A 27,578-nucleotide genomic window follows, 5' to 3' on the forward strand; every position below is an offset into this window, starting at 1 on the left:
TAACATTCTGACCTTAAAACAGATTCAAAAATATGTTCACGCTCGACTGAATTGTAAAAGGGTGAGTAGCCGCTGTCACTGGAAGTTCACATTCGGCATGTTCATATCTCTAAGACTGTTTAGAAATGCTTACCTAAAGTGTATGGTCTCTGTCCAATAAAAAAAGGGTCAATTTGTTTCTTTTTTTTTTTTTTTAGTTTACTACATAATTTGGACACAAAAACTGTCCCTTATACTGTGTAAAAACTACTGATACACAAATAAAAAATCTCCAAACTCTTTTTACACTGACTTCCAATATAAGTTACAAATATTTAGATTTACTCCTCTACAGTTGCTGTTTTGGAGATGTTTTTCCATTGGACAGTGAAAATATTCTTGACAGGTGGCCCATAGCATGAATTACAAACTATAGGGGAGCCACAAGTGAGATAATCCAAGTTAGAATAATCAAACACCACCACCTATATAACAAACATTCTCAGTTCAAAATATGCTTTTTGTGATTTCTGGGGTTATAAGTAATAGACATATTCAAATAAGACAATTGGAAACCACACTTTCTGGAGCAGATAAAGTATACAATATACATAATTGAAAAAAAAAACGAAAGCTCATTAGACAAACTTAATCATATGTCTTACATGTCCTTTGCTAGCTGCACCTCCAACAAAAGATTTTGGCAGCCATAAACACACCAACAAGCTCCTGGCAGAATTCTGGTACATGTGGTCAGCTGCAAACTCTAGTCACGCTTGATGGTGTTGCATTTTGGAGCAGGGTCTTCTTTCTTGGATGGCAGCCTTTTAGTACATGGCAATGTGAAACTCACTAGACTGCAGACAGTGAAACTGCTGTCCCAGGAGCTTCAAGTCTGTGCCAGGACTGTGACTTTGTGGATACTGGGTTGTTCAGCTGAGTGTGAGGGATTGACAGTTTAAAGATCTTAAAAAAAGCTCCAAAAGACAGTCCTAACTTGTATATCAACATCTATCCTTTTCAGAACTGCACTGAGCTCCTTGGACATTCCCCATTTGTTATGTGTGTTGGTCAAGTCAATGAGTGCCGTCAAAGAAGCTACATGTATGCGAGTACAAAGAGCTACCAGCTGCCATAGAATGAGGTTAAAAGAGATTTGAATCATTTTAACACTATTAACTTTTGATTTAAGAATACAAAACTTAAATGCTGCAATGACATTCATACCCACAATGTGTATATGCCAACTTTGCAAAACAATCAGAAGAGTAAGCATCAAAAATAATTTTGAAAATAAATTCTACTTGTCTCGCCAAGCAGACAAGCTTTAATGCTGAAAAATGTAATCTGAAATGATTTCTCACTAAAAATAAACAATCTAGTGTTGCCAGGTTACTGGTTTCTTCACACCATTCAGCAGGCCAGATGGACCGACTCAAACTGCAGTGGAATAGGAGACTTCACACCATCCCATCATTCAGATCTGTTAAGAAATGAATATACTGGAATGTAGAGGCCAAGCAGCAGCCTTTGCTAGCCACACATTTTCTGAATCAAGATTTTTAAATAGCTTAACTTATAAAAGGGCCATCAGAAAATGAATATGAATACTACTAAAAGGACAGAGGGTTCTTTTAAATTCTGAAACCATAGGCAGCGATTGACTGACCAGACAACGTGCCAGCAGGCTGATTTTACAGGTACAGCTTAGGTTGTGTGCCTTGAAATCTGTAGGTAAGATACAAAAGAACTGAGACATGCATCAGATGGCTAGTGGGCGGGACAGCAGAGGATACGTCTAAGCCTACACACAATAAACTTTGGGCCAATTAGTGGGTGTGAGCTCTTCCTCAGTTGTAATTCTTCTACAAAAGAAAGAAAGAGAAACCAGAGAGAGAAAGAGCAAGAGAGAGAGGAAGAAAGAGAAAGAGAGAGAGAATTGTTGTTCTCATTGCTCAGTGTCCAATTAGTGCTAGTCTGGCTGTGGTATCTTCCAGACCACGTACTGAACATAAACCTGGGATTGTTTATTGTCTTTCTAGTGCGGGTCTTAGCTTAGCATAAGAGATTTTCTGCTCAAGTCATGGAAACACAGCTGATGAGTCAGCTCTTCTCCCCAACGTCTTCTGCGTATCACTCACTGTACACATGTCCGTAATAGAGACCGACCGATATGGGTTTTTCTAAGGCAGATGCCGATACCGATCATTAGTGGTCAGAGTCAGCCGATGGCCGATGTGACCTGCCGATTTTTAGGGCCGATATGCTATCGTATTATATTTATTTGGCATGCTTAAAATCATACTAGTAAGAGGAGGAACAACAGTTGTAAACTTCACACAATTTATTGAAAATAAGGTTAGCATTTTATAGTGACTTTAATGTTACTATATCACTATATGTTAATAAAAAAATATTAATTTTATTTAGATTGTATTATCCATAACATTTTATTTTATTCATTATATAACATATGTTCTATATACACTATATATTCATGTTTATAGTAGAAATATTATGTTGGCTATTATATAAAATTTACTGTAGGGGCCTACTAATTAACAAATGTATGACTTGTTGCAGTCTGTTAGTCTATTAATTATTCATTTTAATATGTTTAACAGAGTGCAAGAAGACTTCCATAATGTGACAACTTTAGATAGTTACTCCAAAACGGCAAAGCTAATTTCTTCTTCAACTCCATGCAGTTGAAAACGAATGGACATGGGAGGACAATGTTATAAAATGTTCACATTAGGGCTGCAGCTATTATTTTACAAAAATGGGTGACGTTTAAATTAAGAATAAAATTATAAATAATGCAAAAACAGACAGGTGCTGTAATTTAAATATAGCTTTATCTGTTTTTTTTTCTTCTTCAAATGAGCTCCTTAGCCAGAGAAACGCGTCTCATCAGCTGTACTGGAGGTTCGGTGCGTGAGCGGAAAATGAGTTGAGAAAGCTGAAGAGCGCGGACTTTATAGGTTCAGGATAAAATGAGCTTTTATCAGAAAAGTCTGGAGGGGGTTCTAAAGTAGAACCCGACAAAACAGAAAATTCTGCTCATCGTTTCATTTAATATCTAACAGCGCAAACCGCTTTAAACGGGTGAGTTTTACAGCAGAACAGCAGGAGGCGGCATGATTTAATGTCTGTTTGTAGTGAATGAAAAAGAGATGTTTTATTTTAACTCCATTATTTTAGAAACTATTTGTTTTATTAATTCGTTTACAATAAAGATTATTTATATACAGTGTTGGGAGTAACGGCGTTAAAACTAACGGCGTTACTAACGCCGTTACTTTTTTTCAGTAACGAGTAATCTAACTAATTACTATGACTGTAACTATAACGCCGTTACTATTTCCGACACCCCGTTACTGCACGTTACTTTAGCAGCTCTATGAACTTTTTTTTTTTATTTCGCTTTGCCCTGGTTAACCCCTCTTCTGTCCGGTGAACTTGAGCTTCTGGCCGCTGTGCCTGTGGTTTGGCGTGGTGAAGTGAGGCACAATTGTGACGATTTGCGTGCTCTAATCAATTCAGTGATTGCCATGGACAACCCAAGTTCCGAATTAAGGACGTTAAGCTCTTTTTAGCTGCTCCGGTTTTTGTGCTGCTTTCTATTTTAGAGCTTAGATTCTCTGCCCGAATCCCACCTGACCTGAGGACCGACCCGAAATCAGGCTCCTATTTTTATTTTATATAAAGCTCTGGTGTGATAATTACAACGTTGCTAAGTAACCAATTATTATTGTTCACTAAAGCGAACGAAATAGCGAAAATTGAAAGTGAAAAAACATTTGTGTTAACTGAATCTAATAAAAACGGTAATTAAAAGGAAAAACATAACTATCTCGAACTGTATTTTGTGTTTATAAAACTAACTAAAACGAACTGAAATTACTGATAGAATACCCTCATTTTTGTGTTTAATTTATTTATAAGCGCTGTTGTACAGCGGAGTTGTACAGCGGGAGTTGTTGTGCCGAGCGCGCGGCACTCGTGGTCCGTTAGTCCGTTAGACGCGTTTTTCCGCTTTTTTCAGTATTACAAGTTTTAGTAATTTTCTTTGGTTGTGTGGAGAATTTCGTTTTATTTTTTTGAAATTCGTTAGATTGTATTTTTGTCAACATTTTGGGTTTATTTTCGTTTGTTATTTTTTGTTATTTTTCTGAAATTTTCGTTTCTGAAGAAGAGACGTCAGTTATTTTATACTAGAGCTTATAGATAGGGCTTGCCTTGCATAGTCAGGGTGCATTCCAAATGCACTCCTGCCATCAACGCTAAGCATAGTTTCGTTTGGAGAGAAATGCTACAACATGCAGTTGAAATTCTATTCTTTTTCAGTAAATGAAGCAACATCACAGATTACTAATCATGAGAGAAAATATAGACTTTGGGACACTGGATTGTAAAAATGGATGCCTTACCCGTTGAAAGTCTTGCTCACTCTTGAAACCTTGCTCTGCGTTCCAAGTAGCTGCCCGCAGATGTGCCGGATTAAAATCGGCGCGGCCAAATAAGAAAATCGGCCGATGCCGATTGATAAAAAAATAACAAAAATCGGCCGATTAAATCGGCTGGCCGATCGATCGGTCGGCCTCTAGTCCGTAACCTGCTGAGTGTCCTGCGCTCTGCTAAAGAGTGGAAAATAAGAACGGTGAAATCGGAAGTGTTTGAGTATTTGATTGACACCGGACTAAAAGTGTAAGACAATATTATCAAATTAGTATTAAAGTGAATTTTTTTTGCAATACTGTATCGATTTTCAAAAACACAGTACTGATTTTTGATTATTCATTTACATGCAAAGACTGGTGTCAGACAGGAGTTAATTATGTGTTATGTTCCAACAACGATGTACTCTTATTACCGCACAAAAAGTTAAGATATCTTTTACTCAGTTTTTATAAATTCTTTTTATACTGTGAGACTGTCCTAAAATTTGATTTAAACAACCACAATATATTGCCTTGCTAAAAGGATCACAATATATTGTGATATACTGAATCGTAACCCCTGTATCACGAAGTTCTTGCCAATGTACAGACTTATTCAGGACAGTAGGACAGTAAGAATGACGTTAGTTTAAATGTCATCTCCTTAGTCATTAATCAGATACGGAAAGGAAGGAAAAAAGAGAATGATGCAGAAGCATCACAAGGTTCAGAAGGTTTCCAGATACAGCAGTTAACAAGCTAACTCAATTTTATAATCCACTCAGGAGATACATGCAGCGTTTGATTAGCATCTGACCAGAGGCTTTCTGCACATCAAGGGATTCTGAAACAATAATCCTACCACAGTAGCCAGTTCCTCCTTTAAAACCACACCACAATACAAAAACATATAATACACATACATAAGAAACTGTAGAAGACAAAATCCAGCCCCCAGCCTGATGATTTAATCTAATAATCAATATGAACAGCCTACAGTATGTTTTTCGCGACATACCCCACATATAAACTGTATAAAGCTGTTCCTTCACTTCTATGAACTCGAATAGATGTAGACCTCATTGAAATACCACACACATCTCAAACGATTACACAATTAGCAATGTGACCATTCACTGTTTAAACATTTCCATGAACTGATCAGCCCTGATAAGAGATTCTGAAAACAGAACGCTTCTGTACCCCATATTAAAACAGCAATCCGTATGGGTTTAATTAAGTGTACCTTTCATGAATCTAAGCCCTAATTGCAAGCCCTCTTTAGAAATGTTACGTCACTCATAGCCATACATGCTGGGATGTCAAGTGCTTCTCCTTTTAAACATTACAACATGCTTTTAGACTGACGCTTCAAAGATCAGTGCACCTCTTGCAGTTACTCCACCATCTGATCCAACGGCTCCACAAACTCCAAGTGATTACTTCAGCAAGAGGCCCATGAGGATACTGTTCTTTCTGGACCTTATACATTTCCAGAAATTGTCATGATAAATATTTTAATTTTGATAATGTAATAGTATAATTCTGCAATTTCACCTGCTTAAAAAAACAATGAACTTAGAGTTATTGAAAGTTTCAGTATCTTTCATACATTGCAAGTTGACAAATACATTTTCATGACAGTCCTACTCACAAACTTTACAAATATAACATTTTATATACAAATTATATTTGTATTACAAATATAACATAACTTTTTTTCAGAGAAGCATCTCTGTTCACAACGGGCCACATTCACACAGCAGATACAACTGGCCAGAATTTGATCTTTACCAAAAGCGTGGCAGTGTGAACATCAAAAAGAACTGATTTGGGCCACTTTCATATGAGGTATTGATACTGGACAGTCATCATAAATGTGCACAGAACATTCCTGTGAATCACTGTACTTTTGCAAGTGGATGTCAGGTTAGGATTGTAAACTGTTACTATGTCACATTAAAATGTTCAGATTTTGGTTATTTACCTGCTGTGTCAACATTGTCCATGAATGTGCACACAATGAGTGTTGGCACTACATACATTATAATGCAGTTAAAAATAGGGCTCTACATTTAAAACAATAAACGTGGGAAGTGGGGAGATAAGCAAGAGCTTCAATGACTCCGAACTGTTCGATTTTTCATAAGGCTTGGTGGATGGTGGAGTAACTGCAAGACGTGCACAGATCTTTCAAGTGTCAGTCTAAAAGCATATGTCACAGCATTTTGACAGTAGTATTCAAAGTTCTACAGTAAATTAAAAGCTTATCATGACCACAGAAAGCCACAGAAGACTTGACATTTACACAAAGACAGTTCCTTCAGCTACCTCTAAAAAGCTCCCTCAGACAAGCTTCCTCAGCTAATGCTACGAACTTAGCCCTGTACAGCTTGTATCTTTTAGTTCGAAAACACAGTTTATTAACAGTTAGAAAACTGAGTAATCTGATACCAATTGCAATACATGATGAACACTTTATCTTCTCAATTTAGACAGAAACAGCAAACACACACTTTTAGTGTTAAGTGAAAAGAATAATAAATAACTGATAAAAAAATTACATTTATTTAAAGTGAAATTGCTGTGTTTTCTCTAAACTTTAGGCAGGCCCACACTCCACCCGAACTGCACTGCATATCACGGCATTGGTAAATACAATGTAGGCAGTAAGGGAGAAAACTTGCAGGAAGTGCAGAGAAACAGCAGGTATAAGTTAATTTTACACTCTACTTATAAACTAAACTCATTATTAGAATTGAACTGCTGAGGCAAATGTATTGTGTTTAGTTAGTGTGTCTGCTAATATAAAAAACATTAAGGGTCCAATAAATATATTTAAACTGTAGTTCTGTAATTCTGCATGTTCTCTGTTCAGCATTCAGTATTTTTACTGTTTTGTTTGGTTTCTGACCATATTTAATTTCGGGCATCACTACTTAAGAAGAACATGTTTGTTTACTTAAAACTAACAGTACTTTGCATGTCAGACTGAAAGGCCACAAATGTCAATCACCTGACTAGGGTTAAAGATATGCTACACAAGTTACGTGCCAAAATACCTATTCTCTGTGAAACTGTATAACAAACAATGCGAGGGCTGGATGTGTGACCTAATGTAATTCATTTTCCAGTTCATTTAAAAGAGGGGAGATCAATGTGGGTGATCATTAACTGACGCTTGCTGTTTTGCAACTCAATAGTCAAACAAATATAGCCTCTACCTTCCCATGAAACAAGAACATCAGCAAAAATGCCTGATCACTGACCATTAAAGTTTTTTTTTTTAAATCACAGAAACACAGAAATTTCATAAAGCACACCATAAGATCCTAACACTACAATAATGACAGTGTGTCAGCCATACTAGCTGACGATCCAGCTTCTATGCCTACCTTTTTACCCTAAAACGTCACTCCTCCACAAACTACTTGTTGGAGCTATTACAGTCTTCATATAAAAAATAAATATCAAGCTAACTGCTGCTATTTTAACTGAGCCTCTTACAAATGGTCCCCTAGTAGACAATGCTTAATAGCAGATCTAACACAATTAAAATAAAATCAAAGGGCCAATCATTTGTATATGAATGTTGACAGATCAAACCAGACTACTCCACTTCCCAGGCTTCTCTGTATTGCTGCTTCATTACTGGCCACTCTTAAATAAGCCACAGGATTAAGATACAGAAAACCTACAAATCATCCAACAAAAGTATTGTGGTATTTGGTATCTACTGAGATTTTGAATCTTATACAGTAATATGTTATATTGCTCTGGAAGGACTTTTACAAAAAGAGCTAAAAATACAACAAAACATTAGAAACATAAACAAATTTTATAAATGCCAAAATAATGAATTATAGTTACACCATACAAGTGGAATTGTGGTTTAACATGGTAGGATAAGAATGCTGATCCATTTCAAGTTAGCCAGAATATTCATGAATGCTTGTAACCATTTCAGAAAAGTACTGGAACGACAAAACATCAGTTTAGGAACATTACTGGACTGGTATATAGAAACATTGTTAGAGAAGTACAGGAACAGTATTAGAACACAATAGGAATATTATAAGAACATTGCTTCAAAAAAAATAAGAATACTATTAGAACAGTACAGGAAAAAGTTGGATCAGTATAGAATCACTGATGGAACATAAGTGGGGCAATATAGGAATAGTATTAAAGATATACTGAGTTGAGTTGTATTGGCCAGTATAAGACCTATATTAAAACAATATTAGAGCAGTACAGGACCAGTGTAAGATATATCTTGTAAACAGAATAAGAACTACATTGGGGCAGTGCTGGAAAAGTATGGGACCAGTATAGGAAATATACTGGTGAAGTATGGACATAGTATAAGCACTATACAGGAGCAGTATAAAAACAGTATAACAACAAATTGGATCAGCATTAGGAACTACACTAAAGTAGTACTGGACCAGAATAAGAACTATATTAGAGCAGTATGGAAACCAGTCATGACATTCTGGTCCCTTAGAGAATTCTCACAGACATTCAGCCAACATCAGTCTACAGCTTAAAACAGACCTCTGTTCAGCAGATTTAAGGATGACACCTGATGATTTGATAAATAACACTTGAACTAAACTAAACCACCAATTATGTATTTTTGTTACAGTGTTTAATAGGTGCTTAGAAAAGAGATTCAACTGTCTTCTTTTGCAGCAGCCATCAAAGACTGATTGCATAATTATTATTTTTTTAATCTGGTGCAGTATACTATGTAAGTATTGTGTATCTCAGTATAAAAAAGATTATGTTCTGAGTAACAGTGAAGCGCTTGACTAAGTCACGCTGGAAAAAGGAGCACCTGTTAAAAGCCTCAAAAGAACATAAATTAACTGTGAAGAGATAGAAACATACTTACCACTTGTAGCTTAGCTAAATGACAAAAGCCCAAAAACCTGCAAACACAGCTTAAACCGCCTGCTAGCTACCAGTTCGCTGTTCTGTGTTTTGGGGTAGCGATTTAAAAAATAACATGCCGTTTAAATGAATTACAACGCAGAGTATTTCATACAGCTAGCTTCTGTATACAATGAACCTGCTGAGTGTGCTGTGGAGAGGATTGTTGAAAATATCACAATGTTTACATGAATTAAAATGCAATGGTGGTGGGTTAATAATATGAACAAACCTGCTGTAGAGACAGTAACTACTGATAACACCAGCAAAAAAACAACTATCAGTTAACGTCACCTAGCTACTGGCCCTAGTTTGTAGCTAAGCGTTAACGTTAGTTATATCTGTGATAAACAACTGGAACCAATATTAAGGGCTTTCTAGAATGAAACCCCGTGTGAATACAAGCACTTATTCAATTTATATATGTATAGAATATGTTAGCTCGATAGTGACCAAGCTAGCTTAGCTAGCTACTAGTTACAGGTCAAACCTTGCTAAGATAGCTAACGTTAAACTAGTTCGCAGCCACAGTGTGTCAGTCAGGTGTTACAAAACACAGCTAGCTGGCTAGCTAACCCCTTCAGCTAACGCTAAAGCTTTTTAGCTAAGCTTGTCGGCTTTCCGGAAGACGGCAAAGCTAAACTTACGTTTCTCAGGACGCAGTTATCCCTCCACAAGACGGCCCGTTCCCCGCAGAAGACGACTCGACTTTCTTACCGCCAGCCCTCCTCTCCCTAACCATCGAATTACTGCTATGCTGCTGCTACTGCTGCTGCTGGCGGCGGACTCGCTGGGCTCGGGCTAGCGCAGCAGTGCTCAGCAGTGAGTTAGCCAGGCAGTTAGCTAGCTGAGCTAGCCTAGCAGGCTACAGCTAAAGTGGTGGATTTTCACACGGTCAGCTCAGACTGCACCCAGAACAGATCGCGGCTTTGACGGTGAGCCTGTTCACACATATTTGAGCCCCGCCGCCGCCGCCCTGTGTGCAGTGTGGATCCCTGAAAAACGCTGAACCCTCCGGAGTGTGTAAAGCTAATGTGGCGTCTCGGCTAGCTACATGTTAACGGACCGATGACGTTCTCCCCATCACTGACGGCCAGCAGCTCGCAGTGGCGGCGCGCGGGGCGGAGCCTCGAGCTCTCCCAGCACCGCACTGGCGGAGAGCTGCATGTACTGAATGCGAGCCCTTGATCAACTACGCAGAGGGCAGGACACTGGTTAGCGGGATGGCAGGCCCATAGAAGGTGAAATAGAAACAGTTAGAAAAGGGGAAAAAATGAGGGCTGTTAACGTTAACGTAAAACGCATTCAGTTAATCTGGAAACACTGACGCGTTCATTTTTGTAACGCAAATTAATAACGTGACAAAATTGACAGAGCCTGATGATGTATTGGCAGTTTTATTTAGCTATATAACACTGTTGAGTTCAGAAGATTCCATTTAATTTATGCTGAAGTTAATGCTCTCTCTTCTCTCACCCAAACCACATTAACACTAATGAGCAAAGGACATTGAATAAACTTAAAAAATTTGCTTGTGTAACATTTTTTTATGTTGATAATGGAATGAAAGTGAGGCTCTATAATTATTATAAATAATTATTACTATTCAAATGTCCTTTTTTGCACTGCAAGAACACAGTACAAGCTATATGAATGGGATACACACAATACTGTGATATTATATAGCAACTCGGACAGCTTAAGCTTTACCCCAGCTAAGTATGGAAACTGTATCGGAAATATTAAGTGAAATGAATATTATACATTTCTGGAAATGCAGCAAGTCTCTTCAGTTCCCTGAAAAATTACACAGTATGAAGGTTATTATGTTACTGATGTCAAAGGATACTTTCTTAAATGAGCAGTTATTTCAAGATGACAGGGTGTATTGGGAATTTTTGGACACATTTAAATAACATTTAAAGTTAGACAACCTACACGTACCCCATCCACCCAAATAGAGAGCAAAATATAATGTAATTAAATTAAATCTTTATTATGCTGGTTTTTTTACCCTCAGTGGTTCATTTGGGGGCATGTAAATCACATGTTCAAAGCCTGGATGGGTCTTGTGCTCAAGCTTGAACTGTTGGCATGAGCCCTAAGTTGAAGATGTTGCCATCAGCCAGTCTGCATTGTTAACACATCATTTCGCTCTGTTTCTCACGTGGTCAGTCATATTACGTTTCCCGCTCGGGTCACTGGCTCAATTTCTGTGCCGGAAGAAAGTCCCCATGAAGCAAAGATGCCACCAGTCAAGGCACATAATTCTGGGTGTACATATGCGATTGGGGAAATCAAACTGAAATGACTAGGCACTAATGCTAATGACCCACTCATGATCCTATTACATCACATGTTGGCCCCCCACAACACACTTACACCAGCTTCTTCAATGCATAGTGTACATGTTTTGGATCCACACACCCATGCAATACTGCAAAACGGTTGGATGACATAGCCCAGGGGTATCCAGTTTTGATTCTGGAAGATCAGTTTTCAGCACAGTGTGGTGATTTCTCTGCTTAAACACAAATACAGTAGTAAAACTGGCAAACTAAATTATGAGCCTGTGCCTTTCACACAGGTCAAAGTAAGGATATCCAGGACTGATTTAGTGCATCCAGTGATGTAAGCATTGACTATATTAATGATCAAGTTTGTTTATCCACAGCGCTCACCTGGTGGCCATATTGCGCAGTAAGCAGCACTGAGGAGAGTTCTCAGATGACAAATGAAAGAGGTAAGTTTGCACTATGGACCATGAAAATAATACAATATCTGAAACTATATAAATATATCACATACACACTATGTTTTACCAATGGGAGCATTACAATAATTCCTAGTTATATTTTAACCGGTGGTTGTCCTGCTCATTAATAATTAAGTCGTAAAAAAATATCTATGTTCTATGAATATAATACATAAGTAAGCCAAACTCCAACCCTATTAAAAAAATGAAAACAAAACAAATATGACAAGGTCAGTCAGTATCAGAGCTAAAGTTAGCTAAAGAGCTAAAGACTAGCATTGTTGGCCACTGATTTAGGATAATTTTCAATGTTTTTAAAATACTTACTTTTAGTTTTGTAGCTTGAATATTATAGCAGTGTCGGAATTTCAACAGAAATTGAATTTTTAGTTTGATGAACAAGTTTTTTTCTCTGAAAATCTTTTCTCTCTCTTTTTCTCTCTCTGTCTCTCTCTCATGGTCTGGTGAAAGGCTTGTGACATGGCGGGGCGAGGGCCCGTGTCACGCTCTGCTTGTAAAGGCCCTTTCTGAAGTGCTTGCCTTGGCCTACCCCATCACTGGAGCTAAAAAGCCTGGCCCGGGCTTAATGAGTGCTGCTGAAGCATTGCTATGGAGACTGCAGAGAGCCTTTCATCACCATGGAGACTATGGAGGATTGTCTGAACACCGGGATCTTCTTTTTCTGAAATGAAAGGGGAAAGCTAAACTTATCCGAGGGCCGTTTTCCTATTCTAGACAGACTCACGAGTCCACCGCTATGTCACAGTCAACTCTGGTTAAAAAAGCTTACAGGATGTTTGAGCTTTCAGTTAAACAAAGAAACTGTGTTCAGCAGCTCTCTTATACTGCGTCCCAGGTGCTTATTAACAATATATATGGGATGTATTTGGAGTGTATTTGTAACACACAGTGTTTTGCTCTACTGCATTGATCCTTACATACATGTTAATGTATTAAAGGCATTTTTTGGTTAAAAATGTGTACTGTTAAACCATGACAACTCAAAGAGCTCAAGACCAGGTTTTGCAAGAGGCTGGGTTTGGATAGTGGTTGAAATGCTTGGTCACCCAATCAAACCATATACAACCCCTGGCAAAAAGTATGGAATCACCAGTCTTGGATGAGCACTCCTTCAGACATTTCATTCTGTAAAACAAACTCTGATCAAAAACATGATACAATAATAAGGTCATTCCAAAGTGCAACTTGTTGGCTTTCAGGAACACTCAAAGAAATGAAGAAAAAACATTGTGGAAGTCAGTGAATGTTACTTTTATTGACCAACCACAGGGAAAAAAATATAGAATCACTCAATTCTGAGGAAAAAAGTATGGAATCACTCAAATTGAAGGTAGAAAATAAGGACACACCCAGTCAATTTCCTTTCCCTAAATGGACACCTGCCTCAGATTAGATCTGCTCGTTAGTCTGCAGTTAAAAACACCTGCAGTCATGACACCTTGGAGGGCTGTTGGACGAATTAGAGTGGCAAGAACCATGGCTCCAACAAGAGAAATGTCTCTTGAAACAAAAGAGAGGATTGTGAAACTTCTTGAAGAAGGTAACTCTTCACGCATGGTTGCTAATGTGGGCTGTTCACAGTCAGCTGTATCCAAGATATGGACCAAATACAAACAGCATGGAATGGTTGTTAAAGCCAACCGTACTGGTAGACCGAGAAAGACATCAAAGCGTCCAGACAAGCAACTTAAGGCCATTTGTCTTGAAAACCGAAAAAGTACAACTAAACAGATGAAGCATAAATGGGAAGAAGCTGGAGCCAATGTATGTGACCGAACCGTAAGAAATCGCCTAAAGGAAATGGGATTTCAATACAGGAAAGCTAAAAGAAAACCATCATTGACACCTAAACATAAAAGAACAAGACTGCAGTGGGCTAAGGAGAGGCAATCATGGACTGTGGATGACTGGATGAAAGTTATCTTCAGTGATGAGTCAAGAATCTGCATTGGACAAGGTGATGATGCTGGAACTTTTGTTTGGTGCCGTTCCAGTGAGATTTATGAAGAGGCCTGCCTGAAGAAAACAACCAAATTTCCACAGTCCTTGATGATATGGGGCTGCATGTCAGGCAAAGGCACTGGGGAGATGACTGTGGTTAATTCTTCTATCAATGCACAAGTTTACATTGACATTTTGGGCAGTTTTCTCATCCCTTCAATTGAACAGATGTTTGGAGATAATGAAATAATTTTCCAAGATGACAATGCATCGTGCCATAGGGCAAAAACAGTGAAGGCATTCCTTGGAGATCTCAACCCAATTGAAAACCTGTGGTGGAAATTGAAAAAAATGGTCCACAAGAAGGCTCCGACCTGCAAAGCTGATCTGGCAACTGCTATCAAAGAGAGTTGGCACCAAATTGATGCAGAATACTGTTTGTCACTCATCAAGTCCATGCCTCAGAGACTGAAAGCCGTTATAAAAGCCAAAGGTGGTGCAACTAAATACTAGTGATGTATTTTGAATCATCTTTTGTTTATCTGTTTTTCATGATTCCATACTTTTTCCTCAGAATTGAGTGATTCCATATTTTTTTCCCTGTGGTTGGTCAATAAAAGTAACATTCACTGACTTCCACAATGTTTTTTCTTCATTTCTTTGAGTGTTCCTGAAAGCCAACAAGTTGCACTTTGGAATGACCTTATTATTGTATCATGTTTTTGATCAGAGTTTGTTTTACAGAATGAAATGTCTGAAGGAGTGCTCATCCAAGACTGGTGATTCCATACTTTTTGCCAGGGGTTGTAGTATCCTGTAAGCTAACTGTTTACCCAGCTCTTAACCAGCAAAGTTAGGACCCTATGAAATCTGTTTTATTTTTTGGCAAATTCTGTTGTTCTTATAGTTTTTTCATCACACTTTAGATTTCTTTCTGGTTTTTATAAAAAAATATATTTTTTAGGAAAATAAATGGAATTAAACAAAAATTTAACAAAGGGCAACTTTGTATATATTGAAACTGCAAATCTTTATTTATTTTTTAAAGGTAACTGAAGGTCATCATTTAGAAGACATAAATGTGACATGAGTGGTATGCCTAGACCAAATTAGATAGTTCAAGGGGCACACCTTTTCTAACTATAAATAAAAAAGCAATTTGTAACTTAAATTGTATGAGTGCATCAAATCTCTTTTTCAAACCAAACTGTACAACTGTGCTTTAGTTTAATAGTTTTTGGATGTTGCACTCAGTTACACATTAAAATGTTTGGACACACCTTCTCATTCAATGTTTACATAGTAAATAAAAACACAATCTCCTGACCTAAACCTGATCAACTGAGATGGTGATTTGAGGTGATTTGAGATGAGCTAGAGCTTCACAGCATGAAGGAAAAGCAGCAACTACTGTTCAGCACCTCCAGAAACTCCTTCAAGATGCAGAAAAAAAACTCCTCCAGGTGACTCTACTTCATGAAGACACTGAGAGTATGCAGTTCTGTCCTCAAAGATAAATGTGCTACTTAGAAATAACTAAAATATAAAACATGTTCTGGTTTGTTTAACACTTTTTGTCTACAAAATGATTTTGCATGTGTTCCTGTATAACTTTAATGTATTCAAAATTAAATTTACAATGTAAAAAAAAAAAAAAAGAAACACATTGAAGGAAAGGAGGTGTGTCTGAGCTTTTGACTGGTACTGTATGCTGTATTTGATTTTGGTCATGCTTGGTCTTGCTGGTCTTGCTTCTCCTCCATTCTAGACTTTTGGTCCAAACGCTTGGATTTGCTTGTCATGCTGCTTGACAGGCTACGTATTTTCAAGTCAGTTTTATTTTTTAACAATAGAGTTTTTTAAGCTTCCACTGATAAATAATCATTAATATAATATAATCATTTGGAAAGATCATGTAGAGAACCTGCACAGAAAGGGCTGACCTGCTGTTACAAATCACAGAACTGAAAGTTGCATGAAAGCCTGCATCATCAGCAACTTTTGGCTTTAAATGAAGTCAGGTTTCAAACTTATGAAAAGTGAAAAATGAAAGCTTGCGAGGCTTCAAAAACTGATCTCATGCCTGACTCTGCAAAACCAGTTGAAGAAGCCACTATGCTCTCTGCAGCACACCTGAGAAACACCCAACTGAATATCCAGTTATCTAATGTGGGTCATCAAATAGCCCCTAGCTTTTGTTTATATACTAAATATGACTTTTCTCTGTTTAAATGTGGCAGTGTGTACAACTGTGTAATAGGATTACTCCCACTGAACAGCTGTCTACTCTCCACACTGCTCTTCTCCCCGAGCCACTCAAAGAGATTCAGAAGAATGTTCCATACCTAGCAGGACTGAACAGGCTAAATACTACACTACACTCTTAAAACAGGGTACTTAGGACATTGGTAGTACTGTATTTACTGTATTTAGAATGTGACACCTAAATGAATCCTCTGGATTACAAAAGGATAACGTATCCATTTTTATTTAAAATACCCAGGAATAAAATATAAAAAAAGGAATAGATACAAAAGAAATTTAAGCTTGCAAAACATTTTGCTTTAATTAGCTATATAGGGCTATGGGTTTTTCCACAATCATTAAAGGCCAAATGTTTTACATTTCAGAGCTCTCTGACTCAAAACATGTCCCAACAATCAGAAGCTCCTCTAAGAAACTGTCTAGCAAACTGACAATTAATCTAACTGATGCCCACAATGCAAAACAAGGCTATGACAACATTGCAAAATGTTTTCAGGTTTCCATATCCTCAATTTGTAAAAGGTGGTTTTAAAAGTCTTCATGTGTCAAAAAGTGGGTAAATTTATCTAAAATGTGTATTTTGAGTAGTGGTGTCAATCGATTAAAAAATTTAATCCGATTAATCACAACAAAATTCTGTGATTGACTGTGATTAATCACATTTGTTTTTCTTCAGATTTTCACATTTTATAGTGAATATTTAAATGTAGATAAAAGAATAAATGTAAGGAATGTAAAATGCAGAATATTAGTGGTGTCAATAAGTATATACTTGTATGTGCCGAAGACTCGTCTGCCTCTCCCCCACTCAGCTCTACCTGCAATCTCCAGTCTCCACACTACAATACCCAGACACTGACATCAGACCCGTTCACGATCACATGACAATGCACACGGCACTACCTGGAAGCCAATCACCTGAATATTGGGTTCACCTGTTTCATTCACTATATACACACCCTCACTTCACTAGTATTCACGAGTCTCATTGCCTGTGTTAGCTCTCTCTCCCTACCTTCAGATATTGGCTGTATTCGGAATGGCATACTACTATACTGCGTACTGCATACTGCACTAGTATATACTGCATACTACACACTGCCCAGTATGTAGTATTCGGTACTGTAACACTTTTGATTGTAGTACCCTACGCGGTCCTGCTGTGACACACCAGTCAGTGCTCTGTAGTGCTCTGAATTCCTCAGAGTGAGTTGTAAACAGAAAGAACATGAAAAATGTCCTACCTTTTCATTATTAAGACTAATGAGATCTGCATATTGTCCAGAACAGCAATTGCTGCTTTTATTTTAGAGTTTAATGTAGGTGCAGTTAACCCAATTCTAACAACCATTTAGCAGCAGCCCCCACAACCCAAGTATGTTCCAGTTAAATATGTTTTCCTATTTATTTTTAGTAGATTACTATTTTCATCTATGTAAATACCAACAAGAAGAACACATTTAAACAAACTCTCATTCATATTTACACAATCTCAACAATAAAAGAAATGAGACACGTTGCACAAGTGAAACAATTGTATTAATTTGTATTCAAATCATTCCCTTATTTAAAAGAAAAATATGTATTAAAACTGAGGGAATTATTTATTAAATCAACAGAACGATTGATTAAGAAGGGAATTATTTATTAAATTAACAGAACGATTTATTGGAATTATTTATTAAAGTAACAAATTTATTAAAACTGAGGGAATTATTTATTAAAGTAACAAAATAATTTATTAAAACTGAGGGAATTATGTATTAAAAGAACAGAACAATCTATTGGAATTATTTATTAAATAAAGAGAACGATTTATTAAAACTAAGGGAATTATTTATTAAAGTAACAGAATAATTTATTTAAACTGAGGGAAACATTTATTAAAATAACAGAATAATTTTTGGAATTATTTATTAAATAAATAAGAACGATTTATTAAAACTGAGGGAATTATTTACTAAAATAACAGAATAATTTATTAAAACTGAGGGAATTATTTATTAAAATAACAGAATAATTTATTAAAACTGAGGGAATTATTTACTACAGCAAGGCAGCACACAGCGGAGGGTCCCGGACGCGGAGAACGCGCGGCCACGGCAGCGGAGGGTCCCGGACGCGGAGAACGCGCGGCCGCGTCAGCGGAGGGTCCCGGCCGCGGAGAGCGGAGGGTCTCGACAGCGGTGAGCCAATACTTTCCAAATTTAAATTTAAAGTTCCCTTAATTTAAAAATATATATATTTCCATAATTCTCTCGCACTCGCCTCCATCTTGATTTTTTCTGAAGCGAGCTGGAGAAGCCAGTTGCAATGCATGTTGGGATGCAGTACACCGCGAAGATAGCTCCCCATGCACACTGCGGAATCGGAGCGGAGTAGTACACCATCCGGGTACCTGTAGTGCACTACAGATCCTCAGTTTGGTCGCATACTGCGTACTGCATACTAGCTTTAGGCAGATTTAGTACGCGAGTAGTATGTAGTAGGCCATTCCGAATACAGCCATTGTCTTGCTGTGTATGACCCTTGTACTGATTCTCATATTTGGTGTGTTTACTCCCTCTTGCTGCTGTTTACTAGTGTTGACCTTGCTTGTTTTGTCTTCTCTCTGTGCCCTGCCCTTTTTAATATATGTTTAAATTAAATTGAATCTGCGCCTGTCTGAGTCCTGTCCAGCCATGACATCTGGAGGATACAAAAACTCTTCAGAGTGATGGTGCACTGTTACACATCTACACAAATATTACCTACAGAACGTAAAAGTCTTCAGAAGAAAAAATTCCCAGAATCCTCACGAAAATTGAATTGTATCAAAGGTTTTTTATTTAATGTCTACACAAGCCTGCTGCTTTTTTATGCAAGTTTTGTGAATTGATGAAGTTAAAATAATATTTTTTTTGCCAGAATGAGCAAACGCATTGTAGCATCCCATATATAAAGTCCCATGTAGCAACTTTATTTTAAATAGAAAGAGAGCATGAAATGACCGCCATTGAGCAGTGGTTCTCTCTTGAAATGGAGGCTCTCCCCAATGGAGCTCTTATCCACCCTCTACCCCAACACCAAAAGGGTTCTCTACCAGCAAAAAAAAAAAACATATACACACACAACATAAAACAACTTTCAAACTAAAAAACAAGTTCTTAAGCTCCTCCGATAATATTCACAGCCACTGTACGTTTTTAATATTAAATGTAATAGTGAATGCACACAATATTGCTAAAATCACAAATAATTCCAAACATTTTGGAACTGTATTGTGATATCTATAGATTTTTAGAATATGTAAACTGAACAGCAACACACTGCATGTATAGTTGGTGCTATATGAGCCGGTTTGAATTTTGAGTTTTCTTCAGTGGCCTTTAGAGTCACTGGATCTTAAATCAACAAGTCTTTAGAATGTGGAAGAACAAGAGATTAACAGCATCCTGAACAATTCACAGGAATTGTGTGACACCATAAAAATAGACCAGAAATTCAAAGGTATGTTTCCGACATCTTGTGGAATCCATAACAAATTGAGGCTGATATGAGAGCAAAAGTATCGAGTATCAAGTATTTATCACCCATAATAGAAAAATACAGTTCAAGTTTGTTTAGTATTTTCTTAGTACCAATGAAATACTTTACTTATGATGTTGTATGTATACATTTAACAAGTTATAATTTAATTTAAAATATCAGTCAAAAGTTTGGACCTTCTCATTTAATGTTTTTTTTTTCCTGTGTTTTATACTTTTTTTTTTACATACATTGGAAATGAATACTGAGGTCATCCAGACTATGAAGGAAAACATAAGGAATCATCTCAAACGTGTTAAACAAACCAAAATACCTGGTGAAGCAGTTAACTTACACTTTCTGAGGCTGGTAACTCTGATTACTTTATCCTATGATAACAGAGGTAACTCTTGCTCTTCCTTTCCTAGGGCGGTCTTGATGAGGGCCAGTTTCATCCCAACATTTTTTGATGGTCTTTGCGACTCCACTTGAGGATCCTTTTTCGTATTTACTGAAGTATTTTTTTCTCTTGTAGTTGTTGCCATAATATGGATTAGACCATTATTCAAATAGGTCTATTTACTGTATACCAACTCTACCTCTTCACAACTTTACAACTGATGCTCTCAAACACATTGAGAGCAAAAAAAAATAATTAATAAACTCTTGACAAGTTCAGCACAGTTGTTAACTGAAAGTCTGAATTCCAGGTGACTCTACTTCATAAAGCTGACTGAGAAAATCCAGCCAAGATGTGCAAAGCTGTCATCTAAGCAAGAGGCGCTACTCTTGCTTAAAATATATAAAATATAGCACTTATTCATGTTTGTTTAACACTTTCTTCATAAATCCTCAAAAATCTCAATAAACCTGTTGAAAAAAACATTAAATATAAGGTGTGTCCAAACTTTTTATTGGTGCTGTATGTATAAAATATTTTATAAAAAGTTTCTACCTTCTGTAATACAGTTGCAACACAAAATAAGAGCAGCTGCTCAATGGAGTAAATAAAATAAACTGGTCAAAAATCATCGGTTTGAATCCCAGATCATGCTGCTTGGCATCAGCAGCCAGAGTCTGAGAGAGCACAATTGGCCATGCTTTTTATAGGGGGTAGATGGTATTCTCTCTCCCCTCATCACTTTCAAGGAGATGGTGGTCAGAACACATGTCTGTTACACATCATGGGGAAGTCCTAATGAGCTGGATGGGTAGTTGTTGAGTTTTTAAATTAATTATAAATAAATGAACAAATAAATAAAAATTAAGTACAAGAAATATATATAATCAGAATGAATGTGTGTACAGTATTTGTCTGTGCTGTAATGTGTGAAAATTTTAGTTAATTGTGTTATGTTAGTTAAATAGGGCAAATGAATCCGCTTGCTGTACAGTCAGTCAGGCTTCAGAACATCCCTGCAGGACTTGGAGGAGTACATACAGTTCAGTGTGTGAGTGAGAGTGTCCAGAATAGAAACTGTGACTAAGATCTGAAAACGCTGGTCTGGACACTCAGGTTCTGACAGATGGCAGAAGCACAAACTGTCTGTGGTGAGGAAGTTCCTACAGACTTGAGATATTTGTGCAAGGAAAGACAGGCTAATCTCAGAACTGCAGAATTCCCATATAACATGTTCATGTGGAGCTTGTATAAGTAGTCCAACTGGCAACCAAAAAGTTTCTCCACAGGTTCCATTTTGGCCACGTACAGTGGTTTTAAAAAGTTTGGAACCCCCTGATAATTTTCACAAATTTTCCTTTATAAATCATTTGTTGTTTCATTTTAAATATATCATACAGCAGAAGAACACAGTGATATTTGAGAAGTGGTGTATAAATTTGGGCACCCTTGTTGTTTTAATAATTTGAATACCTTTAACACTAATTACTGGAATATAAAATTTGTTTTGTAAGCTCATTTTCCCTTGACCTACATACGGTAAATTCAATTATGAGAAAGGGTTAAGGAGCCAATTGTATTTTTTTCTCCTCTTTGCATCTTTTCTGAACAGTGGCCACATGGGTGCCTTAAAACAACTTTCAAATGACCTGAAAACGAAGATTTTTCAACATCATGGTTTAGGGGAAGGATATAAAAATCCTTCAGAGATTTCAGCTGTCAGTTTCCGCTGTGAGAAACATAGTAAGGAAAGGAAAGACCGCAGGCAAAGTCCTAGTTAAGGCCTGAAGTGGCAGACCAAGAAAAATCTTAGATAAGCAGAGAACAAGGATGGTGAGATCAGTCATATTAAACCCAAAGATCAGCTCCAAAACCTACAACATCATCTTGCTGCAGATGGAGTCATTGTGCATCGTTCAACTATTCAGCAAACTTTGCACAAGGAGAGGCTGTATGGGAGAGTAATTAATGCAGAAGAAGCCTTTTCTGAGCACATGCCACAAACGACTCTAAACACTGCTCAAATTCTACTAAATCATTCATGCAGAGGAACAAGTACAACATTCTGGAATGATCATCTCAGATCCCAGACCTAAATATTACTAAAAATATGTGGTGTGATTTAAAGTGGGCTGTTCATGCTCAGAAACCATCAAACCTGACTGAACTGGAGATGTTTTGTAAAGAAGAATGGTACAAAATACCTTTAGCCAGAAGCCAGATTCTCATTGCATATTATTTCTGCAAAAGCAGGATCTGCTAATTACTGATGATTTTTTTCTGTTGGGGAGCGTGAATTTTACATCTGCCTAATTTTGTTTAAAAAATTGTTGTAAATTTTCTGTAAAACCTATAAACTTGATTTTACTTCTCAAATATCACTGTGTTGTTTCCAGTCGCTTTTTTTCACTGTGATATCACTGACAGTTGACTGTGGAATATTTAGAAGTGATAGAATTCTATGACTTTACTTGAAATGTGATCATTTGTTAATGTTTCTATATTATATTACATATAGAATTAAAATTATGCAAAGTGTAAATTGTGAAATTATACCTGAAAACTGTATAAATATTTTTTTTATAATATTTAATAAATATATTGCATACACTGAAAAACTAAATCTTAACAAATATTATTTATTTTTATTTTAGGTATAATAATCTTTATCAGTCTTACTTAGAATTTCTACCCTATTTAAAATCATTTGAACTAAAAATAAACACAAAATGTCAGCAATCAAATTTTTCTGATTCGTGTGTCCACGGGCAAAAATCTGTCTTTGTCTCTGTCAAAAGTCTTACTTCACTCATTTTGAGACTTTGTGATTACTTTCTTTGAGAAATCTTCCTTTTTTAGTTACATTTATTTAATTCATATTTGTCCCATTTTTTCCCCAATTTACAAGGCCGATTACCCAACCCACTCATTAGGACTCCCCCATCACTAATGATGCCCCAACACACCAGGAGGGTGAAGACTAGCACATGCCTCCTCTGATCAGTCAGACACCGCCTCTGCAGCATTGCTGAGTAGCATTACAGAGCGCTCAGAAGAAAGCGCAGCGACTCGGTTCTGATACATCAGCTCACAGACGCCTCGTGTTGAGTGATTCTTTAGAGTGATGTGGGGAGAGAGTGCCATTTATTCACCCAGGGAGAGCAAGACCAATTGTGCTCTCTTATTGCTCTGGCAGCTGATTGCAAGCAGCATAACTGGGATTTGAACCAGCGATCTCCCGATCATAGTGGCAGTGGCTTAATCCACTTAAAATAAGCATATACAGCTCTGGAACAAAAATAAGATACCACTTTCTGAATCAGTTTTTCTGATTTTGTTATTTATAGGTATATGTTTGAGTAAAAAGAACATTGTTATTCTTTTCTATAAACAACGCACAACATTTCTCCCAAATTCCAAATAAAAATATTGTCAGTTAGAGCATTTATTTGCACAAAATGAAAAATGGCTGAAATAACAAAAAAGATGCAGAACTTTCAGACCTCAAATAATGCAAAGAAAACAAGTTTATATTCATACCCTCTTCACTAAGGCAATTAACACTAGTGGAATTGGTGGCATTGTTTTTAAATGATGAAACAGCAGCAACCAAAAAGTCATGTTGTTACAGATCATTTTCTTCTAGGTTACATGACAATATTAACAGGACAGCTGACCAAGGATCAGCACTTTAATATGTACAGGGACTTTAATGGTATTTCAAATTGTAGCAGCAGCACCTAGTGGCCATAAAGTGCATTGTTCATTCAGAGAGCCTACAAAGGGCTGTCATTTTTTTTTTGCGATAATTATATTGGTTTACTTGGTGACATTACAACATACTGACAAATATTGTATTAATTTGCATAAATTTTAGTTTATTATGGATAAACTATGGCAAACAAATAAATGTTAAAGTTTTATATAGTATAATTATAGCAGTTTCAAACATTCACTAGAAACAAAAGATTCTACAAAAAAACATTTTCTGAAACAACAGAGAGACTATAACAAATATAAAAATACATAAAATAATGCAACAATAAACATTTAAAACAAAATTACAAAAATAACTTTAAATATGGAGTGAATTTTTGTGCCAAAAGTTTTACACAAACAAATAAAATCTGCAATCAAAATCTCAAAAATCTAAAGTTTCAAATTTAAAAGAAAAAAAATATAGCAAATATACTGTTACTTTATTATTCTTTGCCATCACTTAGTTAAATTATTTCACTGTGGATTTTGCCAGTTTTTGCTTTAATTTTTGTATTTTGGTGTGTTTTAATGTGGACTTTTTTGGATTTTGCTGCTGAAGACTTTTTGCTGTTGGAATCTCTCATTTGCTTTCAAGTATATTTAAAATGTATTTATTTGCTGCATTCTTTTCTCTTTTAAATTTGGAACATATAATTTTTCCTTTTGATTTTTAAGATTTTGATTGCGGATTTTATTTTAATTTTTGCATAGAAACCTTTGGCACCAAATTGACTCCATATTTAACCCTTTCAGGCCCTGTGTCCATTACAGTGGACATCGTGTATTTTCTTTATTTTTAAATGTTTTGTTGCACATAACACTATTGGATTAGTGGCTTGGTCCCATCCACTGCACTGTAACAGTAACAGCTATTTTTACTAATTCAATGTGATTTAGAACACAGGGTTAAAGATTTCCGGTAAATATCAACACTAATATTAAACAGAATATTAAAAAGTAAAGTAAAAAAATGCATCTATTCCATTCATTTATCAGGTTTTCAGGTTTAGCCACACCCCCTCTAGAATGTATAGGCCACATATCATTCAGAATGTACCCAATTTATTTTTTTACCCTTGCCCTTCAATCAGCCTCTGCCTGTCACTGTTTGTGATTCCAAATATATATATATATTTATTTTAAATATGTAAAGTTGTATATAAATCGTAAAGCAAAAAAGCACAGTATTACATTAACAGAACTTCATGTTTGTATGTGTTTACATACTATAATCTTTACTGTGCTCCTGCTTATCAGTTTCAGACCATTATAATGATCCAGTCTTCCAGACTGAGCTGGTAATGCACATGACCTCAGTACAGTAACGGAGCTGGGGGCTTCACTATTGGCCTTCTGGTTTATTAGAGTGCATACTGTCAACTTCCTTTAACTTTCTCTGTGACTACACCAAGGTGACTCCCGTCATTCACTAACAAGCATCTTAACGTTGTCCTTGTCTTCTAATCTGAAGAGTTTCTCTGGGAGGGAGTTCAGCTGGAAGAAATCGTTTAAGAGAGTCGTGCCGTCTTTCCCCCGAGCATCCACCAGGCCACCTCTGCCTTTCCTGGACATTTGATGCTCATTGATTTCCACAAGCAAACAAGCAGAATTTGTTTATCTAAAAGAGAGAAAGAGAGAGAGAGCGAGAGAGAGAGAGGAAGACCCGGTGAAGGATAATTTAAAAAAGATAAAAGAAAATATTGTCATCTCTCTATTGTTAACTTTTTAGGTAGACATTTTAGAGCATTTTCATTGGTCCATTATTTATAAATCTCTGGCACCAGACATTTTATGGTCTCAAATACAAATAAAACAACAATATAACCTGTAGTTTTCATACAAGCAAGTTTTTTTTTTTTCCAGAAATACCCAGGCCCAGTCTTTATTTTGTCTGACAGCCTTCAACCTGTATGTATTCATCCATGGCAGGTCCCCAAGTTCTAAACCACAGTCTTACTGACCTGCACTCATCTATTTGTTGTTGTTTAATCCTCTCTTCCTTGACTTCACTTTCATTAGTCGATTGTAATGTCACCGGGCAGCTGAACATGCTTAGAAGACAACACTAATGGAGCTTTCACACCTGCCTCGTTTGGTGCAGACTTTCAGACTTTTCAGTTTGGTCTGAACCAAAGTGGCAGGTGTAAAAGGGACTGCGAACCACGGTCCAGACCAAAGGACTAGATTTTCTTAGGACTAGGTCCGGATCTTCTGAACCATGGTCCGGTTCGCCTGCAGTGTGAAAGCGCTTCTCTGGATGGTTCAAACTTTTTGTACCAATTACTGGAAGCTGAGCAGGCGTTCCTCAACAACGGCAGCAGAAGAAAAAAAATAACCGGAAAAGCAGGAAAAATGAGCCTTGGATACAGTTGCTTCAGGACGAGCACGTTTATTTGGCGAATTTGAACTAACCTAGAGTACTGTGTCTGAAGTTGCTGCTGCTGGTATAAAAACCACAATAGCAGCACTACTATGGAGACGAAATTAATCTGTTCATTCCTTTTATTTTTATCCTGGAAAAAGGCTTCCCTCCGAACCACCAACATGCCAACGTCAGACCCATGTCCTTCTAAAACCAATCAGCATCAAGTTAAGGAAAACGCATCGATAGGTAAGTGATGATGAAAGGATGTAGGAGTATCACACAAAGATCTTTGGTGCGCTCCCTAAACTGCAGTGTGAAAACAAAAATAAGCGTACCAAATATATACAATGTAGCAAACACATGAACCTTGGTTCGGACCACGGTCCGGACATTCAGGTGTGAAAGCACCCTAATTGTAACTGCCCATTCTGTCACATCAGCTAACAGACAGCATTAACTGTACTAGTTACGCTGTCAACCTTCCAACCCAGAAAGAGCAAGGCTCTCAAATGCCCTCTCAAACCCCCGACCCTGTATGCCTGCGCCTTTTAAGGATAAAAGTGGCAATCTCCTTATGATATCTCCTGATGATAGGGCCAGCACTATATGAAACACTGTATTTTTAATATGCACAGAGTAATGTCTACACTGAAGAAGCAGATGCAGCCTAAATCCAGCACTTACTGAGCTTGCCTAACTGATGAGGCAAACTGGGTTAATGAGACTGGCCAGTAAATTAGTTATACAGGCTGGTTTGAGAGTGTGGGTATGTAAGAGAGAGACAGAAAGAAGGAAAGGATATCTTAAGTCTGTGTGTGTGTGTGTGTGTGTGTGTGTGTGTGTGTGTGTGTGTGTGTGTGTGTGATCTTATACCAGACAGTTAAAGCTGTTGCTGTAACTGATGATGTCATTTAAATATTCAGAAGGACAAACCAGGCACAGCATTAAGTTATTAAATCACCTTATCATAAATCTGTGTTTTGGCCAAAGCCAGGTCTTTACCATACACAGTAGGTTGGTAGAAATTTGCCATGGTTCAAACAAAGGTGATTCCTATGAGCCATTAATGCTCAGCTGGAAATGGTTTACCAATGTATGGTGAGCCCTATAATACTGGAAAATATATAAAAAATTGTAGTAAATGTACCACAATGAACCACTAGAATTCTTCCAAAGAGAGCTCATTAAGCAAAGTTTACTCCAAAGTGT

At 37.0% G+C, this 27,578-nt stretch overlaps 1 protein-coding gene and 1 long non-coding RNA gene across 5 annotated transcripts in view; one reads left to right on the plus strand and one right to left on the minus strand.

Annotated features, from left to right (window-relative positions):
* ppm1ba (protein phosphatase, Mg2+/Mn2+ dependent, 1Ba) overlaps positions 1-10,487 on the minus strand; it is a 37,375-nt gene extending 26,888 nt beyond the window's left edge. The window contains exon 1 of one of the 4 annotated variants that reach the window (XM_007255769.4): positions 10,004-10,485. The gene's annotated coding sequence lies outside the window, so the exon portion shown is untranslated. Of the gene's footprint in view, positions 1-9,318; positions 9,449-10,003 lie in introns of those variants that run through there. The other 3 variants (XM_007255768.4, XM_022684959.2, XM_049481278.1) reach the window with 3 other exon arrangements.
* A 1,541-nt stretch (positions 10,488-12,028) lies between these two features.
* LOC125802926 (uncharacterized) lies at positions 12,029-13,251 on the plus strand. Its single transcript, XR_007439962.1, has 2 exons — positions 12,029-12,099; positions 12,583-13,251. It is a non-coding gene; the product is annotated as an uncharacterized LOC125802926 (long non-coding RNA).
* The last annotated feature ends 14,327 nt before the right edge of the window (positions 13,252-27,578 follow it).

Source organism: Astyanax mexicanus, chromosome 7 (genome assembly GCF_023375975.1).
Source record: "Astyanax mexicanus isolate ESR-SI-001 chromosome 7, AstMex3_surface, whole genome shotgun sequence".
In the NCBI taxonomy this organism is placed as follows: domain Eukaryota; kingdom Metazoa; phylum Chordata; class Actinopteri; order Characiformes; family Acestrorhamphidae; genus Astyanax; species Astyanax mexicanus.